The following is an 18,232-nucleotide window of genomic DNA, read 5'->3' on the forward strand; positions in this document are numbered from 1 at the left end:
TATACCTGAAATGACGACCAAAAGAAAGATGTATGTGAGTGGGTTCATGAACTAAAAATGCCTGATGGATATGCTTCTAGTTTGGGCAAATGTGTTGACGAGAAACATTTAAAGTTATTTGGAATTAAAAGTCATGACTGCCAAATTTTTATGCAATATCTTATTCTAATAGCTTTTAGTGGACTTTCAAAACCGATGTGGAAGCCACTAACCAAACTCAGTCTATTCTTTAACACTTGTTCTCAACAGTATTGAGAAACATTTCATTAATCTTGTGTAAATTGCAGCGAATATTTCCACTCAGTCTTTTTGATTCAATGGAGCACTAAATGATTTATTTGCCTTGTGATGCAACGGTTTGTGGTCCCGTTCTATATCGATGGATGTATTCATTTGAAAGGTATACCAATTTATTCTAATGAATTTATGATTTGTATCGTCATTTTATTATATAATTTATTTATTTAATAAACTGATTGCAGGTTCCTAAACAAAATAAAGAAGACTATCAAAAAAATATATCTAGAGGTAAAGGGTATATTTACCAAGCATGTTTGGCTCAAGAAATATCATACTTTGGTTCCCATTATTTTGAATATCATGTCCTATATAGCAATAATATAGTTGATCGCAATATGATTCAATAAAACAAAATGCTACTCAATGAACTCTAACGGTCTTTAATCTTTTTGGATGAAGTGATGGCAAAAAAAAAGAGACAATATTCGGTGAATATATGATAAAGAAGTTGTTGCAGCACAGTTGCATGTTCTTATTAATTATGATGAGGTTAAGCCTTTTCTGAAGTAAGTATCCACCAATAGTGTACATATGATTATCATATTAGTCTGAAATCAATGTGCTAATTTAATTGAGTGCAATCTGTATGAAAAAACCTTGAGAGATACTTACATTCATCTTAGTTATGATATCATTGATAAACAAATTGAAGCGGACTTTTCACGATGCTTCAAATAATATGTATGAATTAATATAATCAGTTGTGAATAAAGAATATAGCACTTGAAATATATATCTGATATGATTTCTCTGTTTGATATGTGAATAGTCATCCACAAAAGATCTCACAAGATTGTTATTTGCGAATTTTAGCACTGGGACCACTAAGTCAGACACGGTCTTGGCCTGTTTATTTCACGAATGGTTACAAATTTCACACTACTTCTTGTGATGAAGGAAAAAGTACATATAACAGTGGGGTATGTGTTAGTGGCACAGGAGAAAATGATACCATAAGTGAATACTATGGTGTTCTTAAGGAAATTATTGAATTTTAATGGCTAGTGGGACCATTTATGAAGTTAGTTTTATTTTATTGTGATTTGTTTGATACCTCTGAACATGACATGAGAGTTCCTATCCCATTTGGTATAGTCGAAGTTCCAAAAAGCAGAAGATATTCTAAATTTGACTTTTCATCTTTCCCCAAAAAACAATTCAAGTTTATTATGCAAGTCATCCTCAAAATAAAAGAGATAAAGCTGATTGGTGGGTATTTATAAAGACAACCAAGAGGATTTGTGGACAAAAGTTATAATTTTAAAGTTGCTTACAAAGAGGAGCAATCACATGTTAGTGCAAGTATAGAAGATGATCCAATTTATTGCTTACGAGATTACCAAGTTGAAGGTGAAGAGATAGACGAAATTAATTTTCAACCAGTTGTCAGTGAAAATGAAGTTGAATATGAGGAGACAACAAGTGAAGAAGAGAGAGATTAGGAGGAGGAAACAAGTGAAAAGGAAGAATTTTTGATAGTGATGATTCACAAGATCACTTTCAAACCCAAGAACAGGATACATAGGACAATTGAGAATATTAGTTTGTCTGTTTGTTTTGTTTACTTATAAAACTATATTCAGGTTTATAAAATTGTGATTGTCTTCATTGGTTTTCGTTATCACTATGTTTGTTCATGTGTTATTTATTCGTTATATTACTAATACATTATTTTATTGTTATTTGTTTGTTGCAGATGTCAGGTACAAGATTGAACAGGGTAAGACAACCTCACAGTAAAAGAGAAAATTAAGTAAAAGAAGGACACGTACAGTAGAGCGACAAACAGTTAAACTGCATGCTATAATCCCACCGTGAGCCCTACAATCTCGTATTGGTCCACTTCATGTCAATGGATATTCAATGCATCAACATAATCTTGAAGTGCATCAATCTCTATCAAATAACAATAAGTTTCGACCTCCCATAATCCCAATACGATCCCTCTATAATACTTTGAAAGTCTAAAGCCTAATCTAGAGTATAATATGAGACTCTAGGAGTAGTAACACTGTTTTAAGGTCAATTATAATGTATATAAGTCATTTAGGAATTTTTAGAATCAAAACGTCAAAGAACGTCAATGACGTCCGAAAACTAGTTCAAGAGGTGCTAGCACGCCTTAGCCTATTTGACTATGTTTTAAGAGTTGGAAAATGATGAAAATTGGTTGTAAGGTGTATAACACGTATTAGAGTTAGTTTATACTCTCCAAGGATCAACCAAGGGCCCTTGAGGAGGACCTTTGCAAAGGTGGCTAGCAGTGTCTACCAACGTGTGCAGGCGATGAGGCGTCATTGGATCAACGGGGCGTCGATGCCTCGGTCAACCAACACTTAGAAATTTTGGATGATGGTACTTTTGGAACACTCTCTGACCCAAACGACGACTGCACAGGACGGACGTGAAAAGTGCCTGTCATTTGACAAACGAGCCGTTGGTCGTGGTGTTGTCTGTCAAGACACTGTTTTGCTGCACGTTTTTATGTTATTCAAGTTAATTAATTAGGTGGTTAGTTAACTATTGAGGAGTTAAGGGAGGTCTAATTAAGTTAGTTAATGACCTATATAAAGACCCTACCCTAATTAAACTAACCTAACCCTCACAAGTTCCCAAACCCAAATTTGCTCTTCCTTCTCTCTTCGTTCTCTTTCCCAAAGAAACCCCATTAAATTCCAAGAAAAGGAGGTTTCTAGGGATGAACCTGATCTTGTTTTCTTAATAAAAGTTCATAAATTATTAATGTATGAGATTCCTTTCACCTTTGGGATCTCTTTCCCCAAAGGGCTCTTCCAAATTGATTTCATAAATATGAAATTCAAGTGGGTTTACTTCCAATACAAAATTAATCTTGTGAATTGCTTTAGTTATAATTCCTTTTGGTTATTATGAGTATATTAACATGTATTATTATTGAATTATACTACTTATTGATGCATTGACCAGTTTGTGGAAAGATGACCTTTTCCCCTTAACCTTATGTTGTGATCTTGAATTGAATTGTGTAGTATTGATATAATTATCTAAGTTAATGTGTGAATTGTAATTCTATATTGTTATTATGCAAATTATGAGTAGACTGTGATGTATTTTAATCCAATTATGCTAGTTCTTGAGTAATTGACCTAGGTTATGAAATAGATCATGAACTTGACCCAAGTCTCTAATTCTAGGATATGAACTAATGATGAATTGTTGTGTAGTGATTCAATTGGCTACATTATTATGTTGGTTACTATTGTGTGAAGATATTATACCTTTGTTGGGATGAATTGGACTATTGATGGTGAGACCTTGATGATGGCATTGTGAAGGAGATTGGGTAAGTCTTGTGATCTCTATTCTTTACTTCAATTATGATTACTAGTAATTAAGTGATGATGTGGTATTGAAGTATACCTTATATTAAGATTGATAAGGTATGTATGATGTTGAATCAAAACGTCTTGTACTATGGACTGTGAGTTGTTGTCTAAGATGTAAATTTTATAAGGATGTTGATAAATTACCAACGTTCCTTATTATGATGTGACTATATAAATATGCTAACCTCACATGTATGAATTATAATGAAAGCAAAATACTCATGCAATTCTTATTGAGATATTATATAAGGGATAAACCCTATGACCTACATTAAGCTATGATGATTATTAAAGGATTAAAGACAATTCAAAAACGACTCTAGCTTAGGACCGAGTGAACTAGAGTGAGGAGTGTCCCTTCCCACATAGGTAAGGTAGGATCAATAATGTAATCATGAGATTGGATAATATAATGCATGTAACGTAAAGAGAGTCCCAACTAGATCTCCTAGTTCTTGAACTATGTTGCCCCATAGGAATACTAGCTAGTGTATCCACAACAGAAACTATGTTCATGTTTTGGTACTACCTTGGCAAGTAGTCTGCCTTCTTTCGGTGTAGGGTTCCATGACAACGGATTCCACATTTAGCTCATGTGGTCTATGTCGTTTAAGGCAAGATGTTCCAAAAAGGTAAAATAAACCAAAGGAATGAACTCTAACTAGGTTGACCTAAGGGGTTTAACCTAGTCTAGGTAGGGGTATGAGACTCTACCTAAACATTGCACTAGTTAGCCTTGAGGGAAGTCTTAGGAGCATGTTATTATGTATCTATATGCTTATAACTGTAAATGATATGTATATGATGATCTTACATATTGATGATACTATATGATGTTGGTTTTACTTATGATCATGTGTTTGGTCTCTATTGCTAAAGTATTATGCTTTATACTCTTAATGACATGCGATGTGAAGTTGGACATTTCTTATGGTTCTTGTTGGATTTACTTGATTGAGTAAGGGTATGGGGCTTTGCTTGGTTGTTGCATTAGTGGACATAATGAGGGTTCACGAGTAATAGTCTTGCTTTGGTTATGATGTTATGAGCTCTTATAGATGCTTGTTGATGTTATAACTTGATGATAGAGTTTTCTTGATTATGTCCTCAATTATGTTGATATGCATGTTATCTTGACTAGACTAAGTATGGTTGGTCTTGTGATGTACATGGTCTTGACTTAATAAATATGTCTTATTTATTGATATGGTTTCTTGAATGTGCATAAGGTTCTTCAAAGTAAATTGCATACTTTAATAAAATGTCCCTTTTTAGCATGATTTTATGTTGTGTGTGCATATGGTCTCATACTTAGTACAAGTGATGTGCTAACCCAATTTTCTCCCTTTTCCCCCAAAGTTTTTAGTTTCCGGTCATTGAAGGCTTGTGACAACTTTTGAAGGAAGACTTGGATTCTCATTCTCCAAGTTGGGTAGGTCCTCATTACTTTGAGACAATTCCATTTTATAGCTTCGGATATTGATTAGTCTTAAAGAAAATGTGTTCACTTCCTTTCATTTGAGTACTAAAGATTGTATATCCTATATGTGACTTTTATTGTATTAATGTATGGTCTATGCCCAATTGTTATACTCTTGTTTAGATGGTTATGAGATGAGACATCTAGTTTTAAGAGTATGTTATATCATATATATATATATATATATATATATGTGTGTGTGTGTGTGTGTGTGTGTGTGTGTGTGTGCAATAGAAGTAGAAGACTATGCAATCTTCTTATACGAAAGGTCTATGTATACTCGATATGACTATATTATATGTATGTGAGAGGTCTATGTAAACCTCATTATAGATAGAAGAAAAGTTTTTAAATTTTCTGCATTTTTAACCTATGAATGTAATGATGTAAGCTAAGAGACTAGTCTTAGTCCTCGATGAGGACGCCGCTGCCGATTACGTCTAGGGGGTTCTCCCTGGATGTGACACACTCTATTCTCAAATGGGTTCACTCCACGTAAATGGGCCTTCTTTTACTCAACCTAGTCTTGAGGTCAATCGATCTCAACCTTGTAACATTGTATCTCGAACTCAATCTAATTAGTCCCAACCTATAAATAAAGAATTTGGACAATTGATGTCACCAATGACCAATAAGACTCCAGTCACCTCATCTAGTATAGTTGGCAATGGGGACAATGATCATTGAATATGGATTGTACCTAAAGAGGATGGGTAATAAGACTAATGTTTAATGATACATGTGCTTAACTGATTTTTTTATTTGTTTATATGTTTGATAACCACTATATTTTATGTAGGTTTTATCCTCATAAGATAGTTATTGAAGGCATTTGTAGTAGCATTCTTAGAAAATAAGAACTGGTAGATCCTCATGGAAGAAGTTTCATCTACTCATGATATATGGTATGACGATTTCGAGGCAAGGACACTATACACAAATTTTCTGCAATCTTGTTATGATTTTTTGTTTGCGTCATTTTAGCTCTTGCTTCGCTAATGTAAGTCTTCATCTTGCTCATTGGGTTGGAGGAATTCAAGGTAAAGGTTTAACTTCCTGACTTGTCCAGTTAAGTTTAAATTTCTTTTTTAATATCTTTGTGTTGCTAGCTGTTTAAGACTCTAAATGATTTGATGAATGTATAACAATTTTCTACTTTTTACAGTCTCAATATTGACCATGATTTTGTTCATTAAGGTTTCTATTAGAACAAAAATACTCAAGAAACTGATTTGAAAAAATAAATATAGAGTGAACTTATGAAATTCCTTGTGTATATTAATTTGCAGAAAGTCTGAATTTATACAAAGAAAAAAACATAAACATTAAAACTAAACTAAGAACATGTGCCACTAACTACCATAAAAGGGGGCCACTAACAGCCATAATGGGGCAACTAACTTCCGAAAGTTGAGCAACTAAAGTTGACTAAGTCTAGCTAGAAAATAGGAAGCACTAAATTGAAATAAGTAAAAAAACAGAAAAAATAATAATAAGCTGAAAAAATGCCAATTGTCTAACACTCCTCCTTGGCATTTTTGTGGCAAACACCAATTCTTTGCCTCAGATCTACAAACCATTCCTTTGGCAATGATTTGGTGAAAAAGTCAGCTAGCTGGTTCTCAGATGAACAATGAACAAGCAACATTTCATTAGATTGTTGGACTTCTCTGATAAAATGAAACTTGATCTTGATATGTTTAGTTCGACCATGAAACACTGGATTTTTTAAGATTGAAACTGCTGAACTGTTGTCACAGATGATCTTGGTAGCTTCTGTTTGTTCATGGCCTAAGTTCTTCATCATATTCCTTAGCCAGATAACTTGATTCACAGCAGATGCAACGTCTATGTACTCAGCTTCTGCTGTTGATTGAGCTGTAGTTTCTTGTTGTCTAGAGCTCCAACTAAAACAACTTGTCCCCAAACAGAAAGATATCCAGATGTGCTTCTGGAATCATCAACTCCACCATCCCAATCACTATCAGAGTACCCGATCAGGTTCATAGTCACTTCAGCAGATGTTGGGAAAAAAATTCCAAACTTGCTAGTTCCTTTAATATACCTTAACACTCTTTTAGAAGCTGTGAGGTGTGTGTCTCTAGGCGAATGCATGAACCCAGAGAGCAAAATAACAACAAATAGAATTCAGGTTGGCTTGCGGTTAGATGTAGAAGACTTCCAATTAAGCTTCTATACATACTATCATCCACTTTTTCGAAATACTCATCCTTGCCAAGCTTCACACCAGTAGATATTGGAGTACTCACAGGTTTGCAGTCTTGCATTTTGAATCTGTTTAGAATATCCGAAATGTATTTCTGCTGGCATATGAAAATTCAATCACTGGACTGCGACACCTCCATGCCGAGAAAGTACTTAATGACTTCAATATCAGTCATTTCAAAGATTTTCTCCATTTCATCCTTGAACCATTGGATTAGATTAATTTTGCTTCCTGTCACAAGCATGTCATCCACATAATTGAGACAATTAAGGACTCACCTGCAACATTGACTTTCACATACAAAGTAGCTTCACTTTGACTTCTACTAATACCAAGTTGGATTAGATGATTGTCCATCCTCTCATACCATGCCCTTGGGGCTTGTTTAGGCCATACAAGGCCTTTGTTAAGAGATAAAGTTGATCCTCTTTTCTAGGAGTTGAGAAACCATCAGGTTGCTCTACACAGATCTCTTCAGAAAGAAAACCATTCAAGAAAGCCGATTGGACATCAAGTTTATGAATCTTCCAGGAACTTTGAGATGCAAATGTAAGAATAAGCTTGATTGTGTCATACCTTTCTACAGGAGCAAATCTTTCCTGGTAATCCACACCATATTGTAGTGCGTATCCCTTCACCACCAATCTAGCCTAATGTTTGCAAATTGTTCCATCAGGATTGAGTTTTGTCTTGAAAATTCATTTTACACCAATTACCTTGCGATTTCTTGGTATGTCAACAAGCTGCCAGGTTCCATTCTTCTCGATCATGTCTAGTTCTTCTTGCATAGCTCTCCTCCATGCCTGAGAGTCATGTGCTTCAGCATAGCTTGTTGGTTCAGAGCTAACAATGTTACACCGCTGATAGACATCTTTTAAGGATCGAGTTCCCCCCACTGGTACATCATCCACTAGTTCATCTTCTGAAAGTTGAGGCTGAGAATAAGAGGTCTTCTGATTTTTCAAATCCAAAGTAGCTGCTTCATCAATCTTCGATTCTCGGCTGAGAATTAGTTTTTCTGATTTCAAACATAAAATCATGTAACCTTTGGATGAACTATAGCCCATAAATATGCCTTTATGAGCCTTGTTATCCATTTTACTCCTTTTTGTTTCTAGAACTCGATAATAACATATACACCCATAGATTCTAAGATGGTATATTGATGGTTTATTCCCATACCAAGCTTCATACGGAGTCATGTCCTGCAAGGACTTAGTAGGCAATCTGTTCAGCAAATATACAGAGGCATTGGCTGCCTCAGCCCAAAACTGATTTGGGATCTTTCTTTCGAGCAAAAGACATCTGGCCATCTCCATTACTGTCCTGTTCTTCCTTTCAGACACACCATTTTGTTGTGAAGTATATGATAATGTCAATTGGCATTCAATACCTGTTGTATTACAAAACTCCACATATTGAGAAAAAGTGTATTCTCCTCCATTGTCAGACCTTAAAGCCTTATTACTAAGATTACATTGGTTTTCTACTAAAGCTTTAAATTGTTTAAAAACATCAAAGACTTCACTCTTCAATCTTATGAAATAAACCCAACACATTCTGATGTAGTCATCAATAAAGAGGAGAAAGTATATGTTACCACTCAGCGAATCTATTTTCATTTGGCCACAAACATCCGTATGAATGAGCTAAAATTTCTGGTTAGCTCTTCGTACTTGATTTGCTTGAAATTTTAATTTTGTTTGCCTTCCCTGTTGGCAAGTTTCACAAACTTGAGCATTAGAAAGAAATTCAGGCATATTTTCCACTAGCTCTTTTTTTTTCCCATCTTGGCGATGCTTTTGAGATTGAAGTGACCAAACCTTTTGTTCCATAGGTTTGTACATGTTCGTGAAGTAATAGTGTAAGACTGCTCAGTTATTTTCTCCCAATCAACTGAAAAAACATTCTGTTGCTCATCTTGACATAAAATAAGTCTACTCCAGAAGGGTCAGAAACAACACATTCACGATTCTTAAAATGCAGAGAATAATTATTTTCAAGCATTTGTCCAACACTCAAATAGTTTTGACTCATTTCAGGTGTGTACAAAACATCAGAAATAGTTTTGATACATGATATTGTTGAGATAGACACTGTACCTCTGCTTTTGACTTCTACTGCCTCACCGTTTCCCACTTTTACTTTAGATTTGTAAGTATCATTTAGGAATTTGAACAGTTCAACCCTATTGCACAAGTGATGTGTGCAACCACTGTCAAGAAGCCATGAATGAAAGGATTCACTGATTGAAAAGCATGAAACTAAAAATAGTTGCTCTTCATGTGCATCGGCAACTTCTGCTACTTGTGCTTGCAGAGCACCAGAGGCCTTTGCTCTTGATTTGCAGACCTTGGATACGTGTCCCGTCTGCTTACAGTTGCCGCATATAGCATCGACTCTCCACTAGCATTAATTCTCCTGATTTGTATTTCTTTTACAATGTTTGCAAGGAGGGAACTTTTTCTTCACATCTCCAGTATTGTTTCCTCCATCATGCTTGCCCTTATTCTTTTGGTGGAAAAGTTTCTTTCCTTTTTGCTTTTGTACAGAGAAAGCTCCTTCAATGAACTTTTCCCGTCTCATAGTCCTCCTTTGCTCTTGTTCTTGAAGTGCACTCATTAGTTCACCTAATGAAAGTTTGCTCAGGTCCTTAAATTCTTCAAGAGAGGAAATCTTAGATTCAAATCTCTCAGGAAGAGTCACAAGAAATTTCTCCACAATTCGTTTATCTGTAAATTCTTCACCAAGAAGTCTAATGTTATTAACAATTAAGGAGATTCGATCAGCATACTTATTGATAGTTTCATCCTCCTGCATATTCAAGGACTCTAACTCTCTTTTTAGGTTCAACACTTGCATTTGACGTGTTCTATCACTGACTTGATATTCTTCTTTCAACCTATCCCAAGCCTGTTTTGCAGTTTTACAAGACATGATTTTGAAAAACACAGTATCTGCCACATCATGCTGCATAAGTGACTTGGCTTTAGATTTCTTTGCCTTCTCTTCGTTGTTGGATTTGATTTGAGTCAAGGTAGGAATTGCTGGTAGAGCAGCAAGTGGTTTATCTTCCGTCACAGTTTTCCAAAGTTCATAGGCTTCCAAAAAAGCTTGCATCTTCACAGACAAGATTTGGTAATTTTCACCAGTGAAAGTGAATGGTGGATTTAAAGGTAGGTTGTTAAATGCCATTTGTGTTGTAGGTTAAAAGTTTTTTTTTGTCCTGTAAGATCAACTAGAGGCTCTGATGCCATTGTTAGAACAAAAATACTCAAGAAACTGATTTGAAAAAATAAAAATAGAGTGAACTTATGAAATTCCTTGTGTATATTAATCTACAGAAAGTCTGAATTTATACAAAGAAAAAAAACATAAACATTAAAACTAAAATAAGAACATGTGCCACTAACTACCATAAAAGGGAGCCACTAACAGCCATAATGGGGCCACTAACTTCAGAAAGTTGAGCAACTAAAGTTGACTAAGTCTAGCTAGAAAATAGGAAGCACTAAATTGAAATAAGTAAAAAAACAGTAAAAATAATAATAAGCTGAAAAAATGCCAATTGTCTAACAGTTTTTGCTCATCATCTTTTACTTGTCAGTTTGTTATCCTTTCGTACAGAACCTCATAGGAGAAAACAACTTCTACTGTAAATATGCATCCCGTTCTTTTAATTCAATCTTATTTTACAGTTTGTGAACTAGATTGCTGCTGTGGGATGTTTTCATTAAAGTTAAACCTATAAAAATATTTGAGCATATTTATATCTTACTTAGATTTAGTACACCATGAAGGAAAATCAATAAAAACTAACCTGACTTTGTAGCATAGTTGATGGATTAATTGGCTTAGCTTCACTACAACAACATAGTTATATGAAGGGAGATTACACACGTTCTTTTGTTCATTGGTCATTTTATTGATTTGTTTTGATAGTATTTGATATGTAACTTCTTTGAGCATTTAGGATTACTTTAATTTGGAGAAATTCTAGGAATACAAGTGGAATTAATATTAACGTTCCTACATTTGAGGTCAAGTCGAAAGCAAAAAATTAGTCCTAGTTCAAGTTTAATTTAACTTGTGAATGAATTGCAAAAAGTTTATTGGTAGATCAGTATAAGTGAAATTGTGCAGGCTATTTGGAATAGTGCTAATATGAAAGCCTTGACGAGAAAGTTGTGAAACTTGTAGGCATTGAAATAAAAAGGAAGTAGCTTCACGTTACATAAAATAACTTGTAGTTGAAGTTAATATGACGTGAGCGAGAGGGGCTACTAAAAGGATCATGTATTGCACAAGATAAATATGCTTGTTGGGAAAGGGGTATCATTTCTTTATACAGGTGGTGTGAGATTCAATAGCTAATGCAGTTTTCATTTGCTATTTGTAGAAAAAATTCAAATGGCTCCCTCAATATACAGATGATATACGACATATTTGAGAATAGGGGATCTGCAAGGATGACACAACATTTTCAAGATGTTAGAAATAACCTGCATCCAAAGACACATTGGATGGGGGATATGGTATTCAAGGAGATAAGGGGAAGTTAGAGTCTCCTGCATTCAAGATGAAGTCCGAGCAGAACAAAAAAATTGTGATTCAAATGCTGGTGCATCAATTCATACTAATGGTTGTATACTTCAACGAGTGATCTACAAGAGAATGGAAATCATAAATCTTTTCAAATATATATCTTTTTAAGAAACTAACATCATAATAAACATTTATAACACAAATATCTTCCTTGATTATATAAATAATCTACTGGAAAAGATCCATCAATTTCATAATTTTATTTTCGAACTCATCGCAAGAAAACTGATAAAAGTTGGGTAAATAAGAAAAACGGAATTGCTTATGTAAGTATTCATCCACGCTATTCTTTTGTAGATTAAATATTTTATTTAATTTGTGTTAAATATCTCCTTTTGTGTTTCTGTAAGTTGTGTTACATGTATATCTTTGTGAACGCGTCAAGTGTTCTTAAAAGCCATCTAAGGTTGTTTTTAAAATCTGCATGGTCATTAAAATATTTTAAGCCTACGGCCACCCCTGTAAAGTATAGCCTTTTATAAAAGGCTACACATTTGCAATTTAAGCAACACCCTTTAGGGGGTGCCGAAAAGAAGTGTAACCTTTGATCTTAGGTAACACTTTTAATGTGTCGCTAAAGAAGCAACACTTAAAAAGCGTGACCATAGAGGTATAAATGCCACACCTTGGAGTATTTTATTAGCAATACTTTTATATAATTATACTACACTTAGAAGTGTAGTATAATGCATCATTATTGGTTACACTTTAAAAGTGTAGCCTTATAAATCTCATCTACAACAACACTTATAAAGTGTAACTTTTCAGATAAAATTTATTAACAGTAAGTCTCACTTTTGAAGTGTTGCAATGTTGTGTAGAAATAGCCACAAATTTTCATTTTTAACAATAATAATTTTAGTTTGCATATAATTATTTATCAAAATTAATTTGAAAGTGATCTAAAGCACAAAATTAACTTATGAATAATTAGAAATTATATATTTCAAATATAAATTACGAAACATGTTTTGTACTTAGAGATCAATGTGATAAAAATCTCTACTAACAATACATTCCACAAAATCAAATGTATTCAAACATTAATGATAATAGTACAAACACATTTTATCGTTCATTATGATAATCAAGCTTAATTACTTCTATCCTCATTCATCAAATTCAATCAGCGGCATTTTCCTTCACATACAAAATGAAATTTTAAGTTAGAGAACCATGTATTTCATATGCTCACTAGTCATTGTTCAATTCACAGACCCTTCACAGTTAAATGATCCCCAAACATCTACAAAAACTATAAAATCTGGGAGAACAGTAGGCATGTATTCCAAGTTTGTCCCAATAGGCAAATATGAATGATAAAATATGAGAGATAACAGTTAAATGATCTTAAACATATACAAAGCAGACCCAAATATGAATGATAAAATCCAAGAAAACCAGTAGGCAAACATAAATATTCATCACATTAAAATGTACAACACAGACCATTGATCACATCTTTGTGTCTGGGCATTTCCCAAGATTATTCTTGTTGCAATTGCAAGAGGAACTGCATATTGTTCTTGTTGCAAGAGAACCTGCAGATTATTCTTGTTGAAATTGCAAGAGGAACTAGTTCCATTGATCACATCTTTGTGTCTGGGCATTTTTCCAATTATATTTGGAAATTATTTTCAGGTTCCCTGGGCATTACTCACTGACACAAGAAAATTTGGTGTATGCTTTCACTATTCCTTTGGGAATTGTCACTCTAACAACTAGGCTGAAAGTCAGGCAACTTTACATTTACTGGAGTGGTCTATTCAACATGGATACATGAAGGTTATATTGGAGGTAGATTCATAGCTATTAACCAAATGCCTCAACAGAAATGACAAAACTCCATGGAAGATGCAACACGCCATCAATGAGCTCAGGAAAACTGCTAGACAACTGGAATTCTAGTGTCAACATGTCTACATTCTGCTAATTGCTAAGAAAAATTAAGCCATAAAGCTGCATAACTCAACAGTACAACACACATAAACAATTGCCTAATCTTTCTAAAGGCAGTTATCATTTGTAGGTGATTGAGATGAACTACTTCATAAGAATGAATTAAATAACAAGCTTGTGTGCAGAAGCCAATCAAAAACACATGGCAACAAGTATCTCGCATCTTTTGATTCATAAAATCAGAGCTGGAAGTGACATGCTAATATGAAACCAGAAAACTAAATTTTGTACCATTATGTTTTTCCAAACCAGAAAAATATAGGTCATGTCTTTTTTTTTTTTTTCAATAACAAGCTCACAGATCATCTGTTACCTTACTGTAATTTAATGTTTTTCTCAAACTCACACTATTAATTCAAGAAGTGTCCTTTATGGATCACCCACTATCTCCAATTATAATAGAGAGACCAAAATATGATCATCAGAATAGCTGATCTTTCAATACAATAAATCAGCCACTCAACAAGTTTCATCAATCTAAAGTAACTGTGATTTACAATTGTTAGGTATACACAATTCTATTATAACAAAAATTATAATATCACTATAGAGGACAACTATGTCAAAGTAGGAGCCCAAATCCTTTCTCCCACAAGAATAATTCCACAGCCATACAAGGAAAAAAGAAAATCAATAGTACAAGGCATGTCAGTAAATCAGAAAATAGAATTCTTCGTTATTCCAGAGTGATACAATATACCTTCAAATCTTATCCTCTTTATCTCATATACAAGAAAAGTAAACTGTCTGAAGAAATCAAGCAATCAAAATAGAAAAACCTTAGAAAAATAGGTGAAGAAAACATATTGGACAACTTCCAGAAAAACATCAATAAAGTCAACAATAAGAGGGGATACACAAGCAACAAAACAACAACTACCTTGGATATCAATAATAATATGCAGACTATTAACATAGAATGTTAAATACAAAATACCTTTTGAAGAACCGAATCACGAGCTGACCGTGAAGAACATGGAATATTTGTGCCTCTTAGAGCTTGTGCACTACTCGCATCAACGGGTGAAGCATGGTTAGATCAAACACACCCTGGTGTATCTTGAAAATTTAATCAAGGGTTTCTTTGCATCAATTGAGTAAATAAATGTCGCATTTCTTCTCTCATTTCTTCCTTTAGAGAAGTGATTTCATTGGCATGCTTTTGTTTTAGCTTGTTAATTTCCTCTTCTTTCTTCAACGAACTTGTTGTCACTGATCTACCTTAGCACCTAAGTCGATCAGGTTGCTCCTTTCCAAATATTTCCCAAAATGCACCATCATATGTTTCGCCAGAATTTTGGCAATTCTTAAGTTCAGCCTGTCGAATAAAATTTGCATCCATAGTGAACTGTTAGTACTATTTCCAGATTTTATGATTCATTTAGTGAAATTTAGTTGGCATCCCTTCCCAGCAAGCTGTCATCTCAACCATTTAAAAATAAAATTTTGACCCCCTTTCAACAATCAGCAGTCCTATGATAGCGATCAAGAACTAAAAAAATCTAAGAACTTTTCCTTGCAAAAAATTAGTAGTAGTAGTAGTAGTAGTCTAACTCCCCACACTATATAAATTATGAGTCTGAATTATATTCAATGGTAATCCTCATTAAAAAACTAACTATTGCAACTTTGATATCAACCTGGATTTTCTTTCTTGTCTTGGTACGAGTTGCAATAAACATTTCAGGCTTGATGGTTCTTCGTTGTTGTTTTTTTTTGCACGCTACAGGTTATATCAATAGAAATTAAAAAAAAATCAATGTGTTCTAATAAAGTACGAAAAATGTAATTTAGAATTTTGACGAAATTGTAGCTAATTAGTATTACCAATGCCAAGCATACATTTGCAAAATTAATAGGTCTCATTCGATGCCTCTACTTTAGTGTTTTCCTGTTTTGAGAATTCATTTCCAAATGGCCTATATTTAAATTAAAAGATATAATTGAATTGATAAATAAAAAATGAATAGATATGATGCAAAATATGTCGATGAGTAGAAATACATGCATTATTTTAGCCTTACTTGAACAGTTGGATGTTTCCAATACTTGATCATCTGGTGGAATTGATTATCTGAAAAGCCATCAGGACGTTTTGCTAACAAATCCTCAAGGGTACTATTTTTATCAATTTTTTTAATTTTTTTTTCTTGTGTCGCCTCCAAGCATTACGAACACCAGTCATCACCCACTTCATTCCTTCTACTATTTATTAGAAATTTGGACTATGCAAAATAAAATATATTTAGCTTCAAAAAGTTAAAACAAAAAATAAAATATGCAATCTGTAAAGTGATTGTTCTTACATTGCTATATTACCCCATGCGCTTTTTAGTATCTTTTGGCACTGCATGCCAACTAATGTACATCAAGCTGATGAATCAAGGATTCGTTGCATTTGTTCCTATAAAGTTGCTTAATTCTTACACTATATTATTAGTTGGTACCATTACTTATCCTTTATCAAATGTCACCTCCTTTCTTTCTTTCAAATTTCTTGCATGAATATGCTTACATGTTGTTTGTCCTCAATTTTTTTTGGCTTCGAGATTTCTAGATTGATGTAACAGACATGAAATAAGAAATTTCTTTTATAACGAGTAATAAATCTTACAAGGTTTAAGACATAGCTTTTGTACTACAATCAATGTCAGTTTCCTCTTATACATCACATTTATCTCCGCCGAGTTCTCTTAATCCACAAGATCATCCAATACTTTGTTGTGTTAATAATAGGAGCATGCATAAATTCAACATCGACTACTATGTGGTTATCACGTGTTCTTTCATCATCTACGCACATACCTTGATTTTTCTGAAACATATCAAGACATTACCTGGTTTGACCGACATCCTCTTTACCTGCTTGCAATTTAGTAGATCATTAATATCATGTTCGTTCTGTATCAGTTGGTTATCCACAAACTGATCAATATGGGTGGCTGGTCGGACCGACTTTCTCTTCGCCTGTTTGAAGTTAAGTAGATCCTCAATATCATGTTGTACCTCTACATTACCTACTGTTGTTCTAGTCACATGTACTGAAGCAGTAACACCTTCCTTGAATGACATTTGGAACCTAGAGTTATTCATAGGAAGTTTAATTCATTTCTCTTTAATGGACTCCCCTGATTGAAATAACCTCTGTTTAGTTTGTCCTTTCCCTGCAATAATATGCGAGGTAGTAAGCTCTTCCCTTGAAGACGACTGAATTACTGATTTGTGCCCAAGAAATTTACTCTTTCCTTGTTGTGGAATGAAATCCTCAGAATTCTTTCTTTTATGTTGTATTGGTGTCTTATCTTTCTGTAACACCCCGTAGCCAAAACAGACCAAAAACTAGCTTTACAGAAAAAAATCTGCAGGTGCAACCAACGGTGGCATCGACAGACTGTACCCTGACCCACGGCCTGTCCTGCACAACCATCGATGGGATCAGAAAGTCCCAAAAATTTCAGCTTAGAAAAATTGTTTAAGTCTTGGACGAAGAATAGACTTATGGTCCGTAGGTTAGATGACGATCTGTAGTCCGTGATCGTCGATCAATACTTTCTTCATCCACTCTCTGACAAGAGCTACGGATGACCAACACAGTCCGTAAGTCAGACAACGGTCCGTAATCCGTGACCGTCGATCAATACTCCTTTCACCCACTCTCTGACAAGAGCTACAGATGACCAGCACAGTCCGTAGGTGCAAAATTTGCAGACAGTTGAGGGGAAACGCAGTTGGGTCAACTTCAAATGGTCATAATTTTGATTTCAAAATGAATTAGGTGTCCTAAGATCTACCAACAGATATATAATTGAATTATCTTTCTATAGTCACCGACCTTGCTAAAATCAGACCTCAGAGTAAAAATTTATGCCCATTTTAGTAAAGGCCTACCGAACAGGCCAATCGATGGACCCTACGATGAGGCATCGGTCAAACGACGGACCGTCAGTCCTGGCCATCGTTTTATCCGACAACAACTTTCCCAGGGGTTTTTTGGACCTTTCCTACTTTGCTTATACCTTAAGTTACATCATTTTTACCCTAAATCATCAGATTTTAGTCAGTTTAAGCCTAGAAACATAATTAAAGCATATTTAAGTCAAATCATTAAATAAAACATTAGAAAAATTAGAAGTAAGAAAGGAGAAAAAGCTCAAGAACCCTATCTCAAGAACACAATTATTTCTAGCAGTTCCAGCCCCAAAACCTAAGTATTTTTCCGTGGATTTCATCACCAGGTATGTGGGATTTCACTAGTGGGTTCCTTTCACCGATTGGGTCCCTAGTTTTTAGTCAGAT

The 18,232-nt window shown here is 34.3% G+C and overlaps 1 long non-coding RNA gene across 1 annotated transcript; it reads left to right on the plus strand.

The window, feature by feature from the left end:
* Positions 1-278: 278 nt before the first annotated feature.
* Positions 279-2,363, plus strand: LOC114076745. The gene is made up of 4 exons (XR_003577732.1): positions 279-400; positions 483-528; positions 700-806; positions 1,997-2,363. It is a non-coding gene; the product is annotated as an uncharacterized LOC114076745 (long non-coding RNA).
* The last annotated feature ends 15,869 nt before the right edge of the window (positions 2,364-18,232 follow it).

This window comes from Solanum pennellii, chromosome 4, assembly GCF_001406875.1.
Source record: "Solanum pennellii chromosome 4, SPENNV200".
Taxonomy (NCBI): domain Eukaryota; kingdom Viridiplantae; phylum Streptophyta; class Magnoliopsida; order Solanales; family Solanaceae; genus Solanum; species Solanum pennellii.